The sequence below is a fragment of the Echiichthys vipera genome (assembly GCF_963691815.1).
Source record: "Echiichthys vipera genome assembly, chromosome: 8".
Lineage (NCBI taxonomy): Eukaryota > Metazoa > Chordata > Actinopteri > Perciformes > Trachinidae > Echiichthys > Echiichthys vipera.
In genome coordinates, this window is record NC_139833.1 from 27,586,921 (window position 1) to 27,601,408 (window position 14,488).

Genomic DNA, 14,488 nt, shown 5'->3' on the forward strand with positions numbered 1-14,488 from the left:
GTGGGTTTTCTCCGGGTTCTCCGGCTTCCTCCCACAGACATGCACGTGTTAGGTTAATTGATGACTCTAAATTGTAATGTGTTTACTTAATGTGTGTAGGAATGGTTGTCTGTTTCTTTTTGTCTCTATGTGCCCTGCGATAAACTGGCGTCCTGCCCAGGGTGGACCCCGCCTCACGCCCAATGTCAGCCGATAGGAACAAATCCAATTTCTTAATTCGGCCACTGGATGAAGCCAGCAATGTTTCTATAAAACAGTTCCATGAGTGGTGGGCTAATAACTTGAGGAAAGTGTGGGTCATTTCTCTGGGTGCAGCAGGCTCTTGTGAGCTGCACTGCAGTGCTCAATTTGTGCTGTCTGAACTCCCACACCAGAAATGACAATTGTATTTCTTCTTCTGTTTATTTTTCCAAAAGCTCAACTCTTCTGACTCCACGCACCGCCAAAAGTCCGCCGTTGTTCCGCCGTTGTTCCACCATTTTCCAGTTTGAATTAAGTCCCACCTCGGCCGCTTCGTGGACAAATCAATCGGTCAATGAACACTCAACAGTTTGGCTCTTTTTGAGTGTGTGGCCAGATGAATGCATTAAACTGCATTTTACTGACCTCCGGCGCTAACGCACTTCCACCCTTAAAAAAGCCATATTGAGGGTGGAAGTGCACATGAGTGGGGGGCTAATAACTTCAGGAAATGTGGGTCATTTCTCCGGGTGCAGCAGGCGCTTGTGATCCGTGACTCAGGGCCTGTCCACATGAAGATGCATTTTCCTATAACCGCACAACTTTAGTATCGTTTTGGCCGACCATCGACATGCAGCCGGTGTTATCGGAGCCGGAAAACGGCTTCATTAATCGATAACCCTGCTGACCCACGTGTTCGCTACACCCGACATCAGAGTCAACAGAAATAAATGGCACCAACTACGTTTGGAATGGACCCATATTTTGTTACACATGCACACATGATGAACAAGCTAACACAATGAATAAGTCTCTTAAGTCCAAGCGGTATAATCATGTAAACATAATCCCATTATATATATTTCAACGTACAATATGGAGTTTTCTACCCTTTCCGATGTCATTTTATTTTACATTTTAAATGTAAATGTTACATGTCTTTCATCTAAGATGATATTTTATGACAGTTTGAACCATCTTTGTTAAATAAGGTTAAGAATGTTTTCTGACTGTTAACTGGGAAGAAGGGAAATTCTAACTATGTAAGTTGGTGTTTAGTCCATGTTTTACCAGGATGAAAGTGGACAGGAGAGTAGAGAGAGAACAGCATTCACAATTAATTTAATTCATTTGATTTTAACTAATTTACAGTTCTTTGATAAACAATGCTACAACATTTTGTGGATCTAAAAGTTCCAATTAAAAGTGTTTTTTGGACAGCAGTAACCACACACCCCAACTTCACAGCAGTCACAGCAATAACGGCAGGCAAGGCTTTCACGCTTCTGCCTGTTAAACAGCATCTGTGAGAAAGACAAGAGACATGAGTAAAGTGTTCACCTCCAACATCTCACTCTGTTTGTTCTCGTCTTCTCTGGAGAGAAGATCGATGTCCTCATGTTATTTGGCTTCATTCACTCAGTGAACTGCACGTACCTTCACTGCTTCCACTGATGTCTCTTCATGTTCAAAAACTGGACTGTCATTATTGTCATTATTGACGTTATCCATCGGCTCCTCCAGCATTTGCTCCTACTGATGAATTTTGTGTGTTCAGGAACAACATCTTAGCATTTTCACAAAACACTGATAGCTAATGATCAAAAGAAATGATTAAAGTTCTGTTCTTACTTCAGTGAATGGGAAGGCAGAGCTCTCCTGTATCCAAACAAAGGCGAGCACGACAGCCACCACAACTGCAACACTGAATGTCTTCATCTTCAGTTGTTGTGCAGATAGCAGCTAGATTTGTCTCTAGTCTTTTTTGACTCTTGTCAGGTCTGTGTGATGGTTGAGTGTGTAAAAAGTACTGGTATTTATACTTATTTGGTTCTTTTTTGCCCCATCATGGGAATAACTTACCTGCTTCCAGTAATGGACATTCCTTGGAGCAGGATTGGGAAATGTTCTACTTGGACCTTCGGCTCTACACAATAGCTAATCAACCCTGAGTTTATCAAATGACATGCTATTATATGTAATGTAGGCTATATGTATAAGGGAGAAACAGGACAGTACTCTTAAAGACTGCACAGGTTCATCTCTGCATGGATGACTGAGCCACATGTATTTGACCTTTCTAGAAAATCCTCTAGAGAGTGTGAAATAACACCACATGATTGTCTTGTGTGTCCTCCATCGTTTTTTTCACTGTGATCTTGACAGTAGTAGGACTCTCCCTCACACCTTCCCTTTCTTTTCCTGCTGTGTCTCATTGAGTAAATACAACCATATCCAAGCCATCGAAACTGGAGAGCTGAACAGTCCTGTCTTTGCACTCTGCACACTCAACATACATGCACAACTTTCCTTGAGGTGTCACAGGTTTTCATTTCAGTCAAACTCACAAGATCTGAGCTATCTATCAGCCTCAGATGATGTAATTTCTCAACAAAAAATCTGAGATTTTCATGGATCTTGCACAGACAGGCGTCAGAGAAAGTGGGATGTTATACCCAAAATGGCTGTAGCTTACGGAAAAGGGAGTGTGAAAACATTTTTGTGGAGAAAGTTTGTTGTGTCAAACAAAAACCTCTTCTGCTTCATCTCCTTGTTCCTGGTAAATGTTTGCTTCCGTCCTGTCATTATCCGACTAACGTAATCTTGGGGGAATAAGGTTTTAAGTTTACTTGAAAGCAGCGGTGAAACTTTTTGCTGTTGATGTACAGAGTGAAGAATTAATAATCAATAAGTGAAGTATCATAATCATGTGTTAGCGTGTGTATAAGTAATGATTAATGAGAGTGTGATAATAAGACGGAATAAGTATAATCATTTAAGACTGTGATAGTATGATTATTTGTCCAGGCTCAAAGTGTGTGATAGTATGATTATTTGTCCAGGCTCAAGCTTTTCTGCTCTCTGCAAAGCACACAAACATTTGGCAGTCAGTCAAGGTCACAAGACAATGAAATAGCCAGCTTGCACAAACGCACCTGGCAACTAGTTGTCGTTCGCAAACAACAACCATATAAGGAGGAAGGAACACCATATAAGGAGGCAGGGGACAGGGGGGATGAGAGTATGTGCTTTTTTCACAGATAAAGAAGAAGAGTCCTGCAGAAACAGAGGTTACCCCGACGCACGGGGAGGAAGATGGAGGCTGGAGCAGCGGCTACTTTTGTAATACACATATGCATGCACAAGCAGACACATAAACCACGCCTTTGTAACAAGCATAAATGCTGGAGTAGTTAGAATAGATATCAGAACGTCTTGCCTCTGATCACGGGTACTGTGTTGCACACAGTTACTCTAGATAGAGGATAGACGTCCGTATCATCCGATGTCCATTTGCTAATAAATGCCTGCTGGTGCACTAAACTGCCAACAACTCTGCTGACTCCAGGAAGCCTCCTGTAGAATTTGAATTACGCAATATGTACTCTGTGAGGTCTGTGAAGTATTGTGTGTAAAATTCCTACAGAGAAACTTGGTGACCCCGGACGTGATTCTAACAAGGAGGAGTGGGTAAAAGGACCTGGAGGAAACTTCTCCACAAGGGCCCATCGCTGACAAAAGGTAAGCAGTAACCTATTCTTCTTAAGAAGTAAAGACTGTGATTTGGCCTATAATCTAAATTGCTGGATAAAGTCAGTATGTTTCCTAGAGGTTAATTCGATCCAAATTTAGCTGGTGGACTAACAGAGCCATTACCTCCAAGATGGACAGTCGATCAGCTAGTAGCTCTCCAGCAAGAGGGCTCCCCAGAGGAAAGATCCATGTGGATGGGGAGAGGAGCAGTTAAGGATGCAGAAGGACTGTTTCGATGTCCACAGACAGGGAAACCAGTGTTACCATCCTCAATAGCGCCCTTTCTGTTAGACGAAGCACATGGACCAACACATGAGGGAACCAGACAAATGCAGAATACTATGGAAGGATGGTGGCATCCATTCATGACAGCTATGATAAAAAACAAAGTGAAATCATGTCCCGTTTGTAACACTTATAATGTAGCGCCAACATTTTCACCTCAGCCAGGGGCCTGTCCAAAATTGACAGGGCCAGGAGAGGAGATATGCATTGACTATACAGACATGATTGATACATGCAGAGGTTTTAGATACCTGTTGGTTATGATAAATTTTAGGATGGGTAGAAGCTGTACCTGCAACGAAAGAGGATGCACAGACAGAGTGTGTAAATGGTCTACTAATGAGTGGATCCCTAGACATAGGATGCCCCGAGTGATTCATTCAGACAATGGCACTCACTTTAGATCAAAGGACCTTAGACGGGTTGAAGGGTTGTTTGGGCTCAAACATACTTATGGCACCGTGTACTACCCCCAGATTCAGGGAGGAGTAGAAAGATGTAAAAGGACTCTGAAAGAGAAAATAGCAAAAATGATGGCAACTACAGGTCTATCATGGTTTGACTGCTTGTCTATGACATTACACTCTATGAGGGCTAGTGTGAACAGAGAAAATAAGTTTACCCCTTACGAGTTGCTTACAGGTCGCACCATCCCCGGACCAAGACACCAGGAACCGCTGCAGCCAGGGGCCAAACCCGGACTAGCACGGTCCTACGTGACTCAGCTTCAGGGCTGGGTGAAGACATTGGCAGGAAGCCAAGGCGGGTCAGGACCAGCACCCGCCCCACTGACTTTGCTAGGATAACCTTGGGTATATGTAAAGACATTGAAAAGAAAGTGGACACACCCCAGGTGGACAGGACCCCATAAGGTGGTGGAGAGAACCTCCACAGCAGTAAAAGTGCAGGGCAGTGACAAGTGGATTCACCTTTCAAGGTGTAGACAGGGGAAGGAGCCCAAAAGGTCCCTAGACCAAGTCAGAACAGATCTAACCGAACAGGGTTAAGGGAATTCTGTAAATACATATAATCTATGATTGACCCACATAAACCATTAGTAAAAACACCACAGTATATAGAGTGGATAAATAGGGTAAAAAAGGAGCAGAAAAACAAACAGTGTGTGTGTGGACCCTTAGTGTGTTTATTGTAATATTCATTATTTTAGTGGTAATTCATCTCATATGGGCATGGTCAGATAATTGTAAGAGTTATGGAACTTGGAAGGCCGCGTCCGTGGTATCCCTTTAGACACCCAGGATTTTGTGGTCTCAGAGGAACATTATGATTCCTCCTAGGAATCACCCTAGTAGTAGTGCTCCCGCTGTTACTTCTCCATGATCACAAAACCCAGTAGCAATCCAATAGTACCGTCCCCAATAAAGCCCCAAGTAATGTTACTCATGCCAAGAATCGTACGACCCGTTCGACGTCGGAAAGTGAACAAGACTCCGCCCCCTGCAGTCAACAACAGGCTCACCAAAGCAAGACAAAATTCTTTCCGTATCTCAATTATATAACTACGTTTGGTATACAACTCAGCACACTGTATGGGAGAACGGGGAAGTGGGGATCGACAAACGCAGGTCAATATCATCCCAGTGGCTTGTATTTAACTAATGATTTCAAGAATACGGGGTGGGGAACATGCTTCGCAGAAGATGGGAGAGTGGGGTGTAAGCCCATCACCACTAGTGCAAAAGAGGCGAAGAAAATAATTACAACGAGGGTTACAGGGTCAGGGGCTGGACTCACCCTTAAATTGACATTCAATCCAACCGGATGAATCCAACACAACGGGTGGGGTCTCCTGCTTTGGGCCTACTACAAATCAGGCAAAGACCCCTCCTTCCAGATTAATGTTAAACTACATATGAGGAGCACCACTGCTCGGAGGAATACCCAGCTTTGGTTAACCAGGCTGCTACCAAAAGGGGGGAGGTCAAAGTACTAAGTATGGGGTGACCAAGATGATACAGACTTCGATTTCTATGTTGCTATGGGGATTTCCGGTAAAGGCAACAACTGGCTAATGTTAGCTCAACAGGCAGCCGTGGAAGCAAGCGCCAGTTGCTTGGTTTGTATGGGACCTAGACCTCTTTTACACATTGTACCAGCCACGGTAAATGCCACTTGTTTGATTAACCTTATGACACAAGATAATCCGACTCAGAACTGCTTCAGGTTTGATAATGTGTACCCATTGACTCCCCCGACACAAAGGAAGCAGTTGTTTTCTATCATAATACCACCGATGAATTACACATGTATTAATTTCACGGGAAGTGTACCGCTATCAACTTTTAATATCTCCCTGTGTCAGACGGTCATTCCGTATAACAAAAGTCAAAACATACTATCTAGAGCAGACATCTGGTGGTACTGTGGGGATAGGAGACTGTATGATATCTTCCCGCAAAACCATATGGCCGTTTGTGCCCTAGTGTCACTTATCCTTACGGTTAAGGTAATCCCCATGGACGGTACTGACAGTCAGGCAGTAGAGTTGTCAGGTGAATCATTGGTCAGGAAAAGACGTGACTGGAAACAGGAACCAGACCCTACGTATATCGATACTATTGGTTTCCCTAGGGGCATTCCGGATCAATATAAGTTAGCTGATTAGGTAGAAGCTGGTTTTGAGAACATACCAATAATAGCTGCAATATTCCCGATCACTCCCAATAAGAACATTGACAGGATCAATTACATACATTACAATGTGCAGAGATTAAGTAATTGGACACAGGAAGGTTTTGCGGATGGTAGTTTGACAAAAGCCATAGACCATAGGTGTCAAACTCAAGGCCCGCGGGTCACATCCGGCCCGGCTTGCAATTATATCCGGCCCGCGAGATCATTTTATATTATTGTTACTAATGGCCCGGCGACATGAAGCGCTGGTAACACAATAAACTACAGATCCCATAATGCAGCGCTTCAGTTGCCTTGCTGAGCGCTTCCCGCGTCAATCAGGTCAAGTGCCTGTTGCTGCAAGTTACTATGATGCCGAAGAGAAAAGTTTATTCTGAAAACAGAGCCTTTCAAAACCGATGGGAGGCTGAGTATATGTTTACTGACATTGCCAGTAAACCCGTTTGTCTCATTTGTGGTGCTAATGTGGCTGTATTTAAAGAATTTAATTTAAGACGGCACTATGAGACAAAACATCAGGATAACATGAAAGACCTGAATACAGAGCAGAAGATACAGAAAGTAGAAGAGTTAAGAAAGAAGCTGACATTTCAGCAGACGTTTTTTACCCGTGCAAAATTATAAAGTGAAGCTGCTGTGAAAGCAAGTTTTATCGTGGCGGAGGAGATCGCCAAAGCAGCCCGGCCATTCACCGAGGGAGAATTTCTGAAGAGCTGCATGATGAAGGTGTGCGACGTCATATGTCCAGACAAAAAGCAGATGCTGGCAAATGTAAGCCTGACTAGAAATACGGTTGCTGATCGAGTTTGTGAGTTGGCCACTGATTTAAGAACACAGTTGAGTGAAAGAAGCAAAGACTTTATTGCATACTCTCTTGCTGTGGATGAAAGTACTGACGTGACTGACACTGCACAGCTAGCCATCTTCATCCGTGGGGTGGACTCCAATTTGTGCGTTACAGAGGAAATATTGGACATTAAATCGATGCACGGGACAACAACTGGAAAGGACATTTTTGAAAACGTATGTACAAAGTGTAACCGACATGAAACTGCCCTGGGACAAACTTATTGGACTTACAACTGATGGAGCACCGGCTATGTGCGGTGAAAAAAGTGGACTAGTGGGAAGGAATGCGAGTAAAGATGCAGGAGGAGAACTGTACTGGTGAGTTAACAGCATATCACTGCATCATACACCAGGAAGCACTATGTGGCAAAGTCCTGAAGATGGACCATGTAATGAGCACTGTAACGCAAACCGTAAACTTTATCCGCAGTAAAGGTTTAAATCACCGGCAATTTCAGTCCTTTATGCAAGAGATAGATTCAGAGTTTGCCGACAGTCCTTATCATAGAGAGGTGCGTTGGCTAAGTCGGGGAAAAGTTCTCAACAGAGTTTTTGAGCTCAGCAACGAAATCTGTCAGTTCATGGACAGTTAAAAAAAAAGACTTGAGACTTGAAAGTGGAAATGTGAGTTGGCGTTTCTGGCTGACATAACAGCTCATCTCAATGCCTTAAACCTCCAGCTCCAGGAACGTGACCGCATGATTTACCCTGGTGGTTACCCTGACGCACGGGGAGGAAGATGGAGGCTGGAGCAGCGGCTACTTTTGAAATACACATATGCATGCACAAACAGAGGGAGACAAAAACCGAGACTAAAAAGGAGAGGAGAAGCTGCCCTTATGTAATCATGACAGTTGTCGAACGGGCCGCCGACTGGAACAGGTGTCGACTTGCCGCCGACTGGAAGAGGTGTCGACTGGGCCGCCGACTGGAAGAGGTGTCGACCGGCCGCCGACTGGAAGAGGTGTCAACTGGGCCGCCGACTGGAAGAGGTGTCGACCGGCCGCCGACTGGAAGAAGTGTCGACCGGGCCGCCGACTGGAAGAGGTGTCGACAGGGCCGCCAACTGGAAGAGGTGTCGATCGGCCGCCGACTGGATCAGGTGTTGGCCGAGCAGGACGCCATGGCGGACGGAGAGAAAAAAATAAATAAATAAAACCTGAGGGTCTGCTGGGTCCATGTATGGCTGGATCATTCTGTCACGGGAGGTGACGGGGAATACGGGGAGGATTGGACCCAAAGGCAGGTACGGAACTCTAGAGTCAATTTTAACAGATTTAATCATCTTACTTAAACAAAAAGGGTGCACAGAGAACAAAGGGAAAACACAGACAGAGGGAGACAAAAACAGAGACTAAAAAGGAGAGGAGAAGCTGCGCTGATGTAATCATGACAACGAGGGCACAAATCAAATCAAATCAATTCAAATCATTGAAGCCTGTACTTCCGCACAATCTGTCACTTTAGTGATTAGTTGTTTTTCTTTTTTTCTTTTCTTGCTTTACAGTATTAATTCTGTATATCTTCAATCAACGCTTCATGTAAGAGTCGTGTTTTTCTTATTCTGGAACTTACTCTGCCTGTCTTAGGTAACTAATTTACCTTTGAACAAGGAGATTTAGTATTATTTAAGTTTTCTGTATTTGTCAGCTGGTTTTCTTTCCTATTCAAGCTATTTCATTTGTTTTTCATTTTCTTTGCATAATATGTCTGTTCTTCCTAGGAATTCTCAATTGTCCTTCATGTTGCCTTAAACAGAACAAAACAAAAATGAATTATTAACTTTGTGAGTCAGTTATGTAGAACATTTGTAAAACAATTGGCCATCAATGATATGCCTGCTTCGTATTCTCTACATGCGTCCATTGAATTTCTATCCTTCTGACTGCATACTCCCCTGACCTTGAAGATCCTAGCTGCTGCTCTGGCTTTTGGACAGACTCTGAAAAATGATCAAAAATAGTATGGTACTCTTTATGAATAGTAATTTCTCATATATCATGTTAACACAAACACTTTAATAAATAGCTTTGGAAGTACACTTGGTACATTGTTTGTGCCTCATGCAGCTCATCAAATGGCACCCATGACACAGCTAACATCAGGCCTCACAGACACCAGGGGCCTGTTTCACAAAGCAGGTTCAAAAAACTCTTTTAACCCTGAACTCTGAGTTGATCTACTCTGAGATAGGAAACTCTGAGTTTTCGGTTCCAGAACAGCAGATTTGCGTTAGGTTGATCAACTCAGAGTAGTTTGACCTGGAGTTAAGCGCGTGCACCACAAGTAAAAAAAGACAGCATCAATGGAGCCCTGATTCGACGAGTCACCATGGCAACGGGGAAGCGAAGGGCTACGTTACAACTGGAATAGGAAATATTAATGCGCTCATACGGTGAGTTTGAGCAGGTTTACACCGCTGCAGCAGCAAAAGAGAGGGAGACGTGCGGGATAACATTGCTGCTCGGGTCAGTGCGTAAGTTTAAATGTAGTCCTGTTGCAATCACAGTAATATCACAGGGGGAACTGCTTGAGTGGGAGCCTATTAGTTTATTTCATTTAAGTGCAACCCCGCGGGGGAGAAGCGCAGCTTAAGATGAAACATAAAAACATTTTTCAAACAGGTAAAACCTCAGCACAGTCTCATGGTGAAGCCTCATTTTGAGCATGTTTTACATGGTAAAGTAAATATTACCGTAAGTGGCTGTTTTTTATACAACATATCAATGTTGTATAAAAAACTCCCTTTTGCAAAAAAAACGCAGCGCAACACACAATATCTGCTGTGATATGAGAGCATTACTGGTTGTTCATGTTGGAAATATAAGGAGGGATGAGATGGACTGTGACATGAAACGGTGTTGTGCGTATTCAGCCCCCTCGCATTATAGGTGATATTCTGGATCAGAAGGCAATATAGGAGTAGTTTATATACCGGTAACCCAATTAAAAGCACACACTTTTGAACCTATAAATTGCAAGAAAAGCTGGGATTATATTTAGGAACGCTAAGTCAAATACATTCAACTTGCTCAAAAGATCCATTTCATTCATTTTGTAATGATGGCTGCACTATATTAAGGACGTCAATGCGCGGTCTGATAATCATCTCCCGACCAATATTTAATTCTCTCTGCGAAATGCGTCACCTTCATCCATGGGATCGTTATAGAAAAAAAGAACATGCCATGGTAGTGTAAATATTCACCACCTAATATAACTTCTAATGTAGGCCTACTGAATGACTTTTATACGTTGTATACAAAAACTCCCGTTTGCAAAAAAACGCAGCGCAACACACAATATCCGCTGTGATATGAAACGGTACCGCTCAAAAAGAGAATTGCCTGGAAATGCAAGAACATCTATAATCAATAGTTTGATAATCATCTCCCGACGAATATTTAATTCTCTGCGCAGTAATGCTGCAGCTTCATCCACGGGATTGTTATCAGAAGGACATGCCATGGTAGTGAAATAGTCGCCACCTAATATAACTTCTAATGACTGATGTTTGCAGTGATTTTCTGAAAAAACAGACGGAACTATACTACGCTAAAACTCGCGTGCTGACTGAATGAATGAGGAAATCAAACACCGTGTGTGGCTGAAAGAGGGCGGAGACAGAGAGAAACTCAAGGTTTTCTGAGAAAAACCTGGTCCCGACCAGGTTAGTTTTGGAGAGCATGTTACCATGGTATATGACCGAGAGGTTAAGTTACCTCTCTTTGTGAAACAGGCTAGAGTTACCCCTCTCTCTCTGGTTTGAGTTACCTCCCTTTGTGAAACGGTAAACTCAGAGTTTCCCTCATTTCAGGGTTAACAGACTCAGAGTTTTCACTAAACCTGCTTTGTGAAACAGGCCCCACGTATCATTACACACACACACAATGTAATGTTTACACTGACACCCTGATGTCCCAGCACATGCGTCAAGCAGGGTTATCAAATACTGAAATAGAACAGTAAGGGGATTTTTGTTTTTGCAACAGATACTTGTAACAAATAAGACTCTTTCAAATATGTGTCTAAATTGTATAGTAAATACATGCTTGGAGTACAGAAAAAGTATAAGAAAGTTAAAATACCAAGTAAAGAATGTATTTCTGCTACGGTAGTATCTTTTCCCCCTGCTGTCCTATTTATTACCTTTAGTTGTTTAACAAAGATGGTTAGACCAGTCATGAAATATCATCTTAAACAAAAGATATGTAACATTTACGCATTAAAATGACACAAAAATCGGAAATGGCGTCTGACAATTAAGACAATTGATATTCTATCAAATCATCAAAAAGTCCGTCTTTGATTATTGTTTTGATATTGAGACCCCATAGCGGTAGAAAACTCCATACTGTTCATTGAAATATATATAATGGTATTATGTTTACATGATTACACCGCTAAGACGTAAGAGACTTATATATTGTGTTAGCTTGTTCATCATGGGTGCATAATGTGCTGGAAAGACAAGATTTAATTTAATATTTAACAAAATATTGGTTGATTCCAAATGTAGTTGGTGCCATTTGTTTCTGTTGACTCTGATGTCGGGTGTATCGAACACGTGGGTCAGCAGGGCCATCGATTAATGAAATACAGTGAAATAGGGGATTTCGGTTCTTGCAATAGAAACAACTGAGGTCAATCGCATATGTGTTTTAATTATACATATTGGTGCAAAGTAAAAAAAACTGAGACAGTCCAAATAAAAATAAGGGCTTTAACTCTTGCCCACTTTACTGCTCAACAGAATTAATTTAGCTTAAGAGCAAGTTTCTGTGTATAATGCATGTTTTTAAAATGTTTGAAGCTATTCTACTGTAGCAGAATAATTTCAGTGTGGGTTCCCCTTCCTCAGTAAAAGTTTCTCTACAAAGGTCAAATAAATGTGGCTCAGTCATTGATGCAGAGATGGACCTGTGCGGTCTTTAAGAGTTCTGTCCTTTTTCTCCTATATACATGTAGCCTACATTACATATAATAGAATTTCATTTGATAAACTCAGAGTTGATTAGCTATTGTGTAGGGCCCAAGGTCCAAAGTAGAACATTTCCCAATCCTGCTCCCAGCAATGTCCATTACTGGAAGCAGGAAAGTTATTCCCATGATGAGGTAATAAAGAACAGAATAAGTATAAATACCAGTACTTTTTACACACTCAACCATCACACAGACCTGACAAGAGTCACAAGAGACCAGAGACAAATCTAGCTGCTATATGCTCAACAACTAAAGATGAAGACATTCAGTGTTGCAGTTGCGGTGGCCATCGTGCTCGCCTTCGTTTGGATTCAGGAGAGCTCTGCCTTCCCATTCACTGAAGTAAGAACAGAACTTCAATCATTTCTTTTGTTCATTAGCTATCAGTGTTTTGTGAAAATGCTAAGATGTTGTTCCTAAAAATGCTAAATTCATCAGCAGGAGCAAATGCTGGAGGAGCCGATGGATAATGTCAATAATGACAATAATGACAGTCCAGTTGCTGAACATGAAGAGATGCCAGTGGAAGCAGTGAAGGTATGTTCAGTTAACTGAGTGAATGAAGCCACATGCCATGAGCCAATTGAAGTTCTCTCCAGTGATTCAGCAGAGTGAGATGTTGGAGGTGAACACTTTCCTCATGTCTCTTGTCTTTCACACAGATGCCATTTCACATCAGGCAGAAGCGTGAGCGCAAATGTGTTCCTTCCTGCTACCAGACTCCTAACGGTTACTTCTGTGGTGTCAAGTGCTCATTCTGAAGACTTCTGCACCATGATGAGATTTCCATACAACAACCACTAAATATTAACTTGTTTTGCACTTTTCTTTTACAACTACTTTACAACGTACTGGAGTTTGTCATGGTTGAATTCATATACACTCAGTGATGTAACTTTATTATCCAGATAAATATCTGCAGATGCTACAGAACACATTGCTCATGTCTTTTGTTTTTGACACAAATGGAAAACTTTGACTTGTACTGCATAAACCAAATGATTACGCTGTGTAAAAGGGATCTTAGATCATTGAAAATAAAAATTAATTCAATTTAAAATCCCACCCATACACATGTATCCCAAACGCATCTCCTGCTTTAAGACCATTACGTTAGTATTAAATATGTAATCAGGTTGAACACATGGCACACATTGGTTTAATAGTCCTGAACTTACACAAAGTATTTTTAAAATGAAAAAGCTGCATTAGACACATTTAGAGAAGCATTATAAACAGCTTTACTGTTTTTGTTGGTGTATGTCACCTGGTTTTCTGGCTGCACTTGTTACAAACTATACAAGTGTATGATGTAAATACTTTCTGTGAAAACCAACTGCTTTGCTCTTCCTCTTGTTTCTGTCTCATCGTTCATCTTTGTATTAGGCAGACATGTGACTCAAGTCATTTGGTCCAAGTCTCAAGTAAGTCCCAAGTCATTTCTTCTTTGACAAGTAAAGTCAGTACACAAATACTGCAGTCTTACGTCTTCTATCTGTTTTTTATGAAGAGAAAAGACCAGGTATCAGTACCTGTCTTATAAAATTGTTATGGACCGATTTATCTTTTTAAAATGTATGGCAATTAGCTGAATTCTTATTACATTTATTCATATTTAATGAAATAAATCTAATCAAGGAAAAAAAAAATGTTTTTTTTTGCCTAAAACACATAATTTGTTGTCTAATAATAGATAGCTGCTGAGTTGTGAGGGAACAGATTATATCAACGTTAGCTGATATCAGCCCTCACCAGTGTTGCCAGATACAAATAAAGACACAAGGGCAACTGCAACATTGACTGTCTTCATCTTAGGACGGTCTGACTGGTTTATGAATAGACTAGATTCATTCAGATCAGTTGGTGACTTTTGTCAACTGTTGCTAGTTCTTATCCTGTCTGATGGTTGAATGTGTTGATATTTATAGTAACTCGGGCCACTGTTGCATTACTGAAAGCACATAGCTTCCTCCAGTAATGACCTTGCATCTCGACGCTGGAA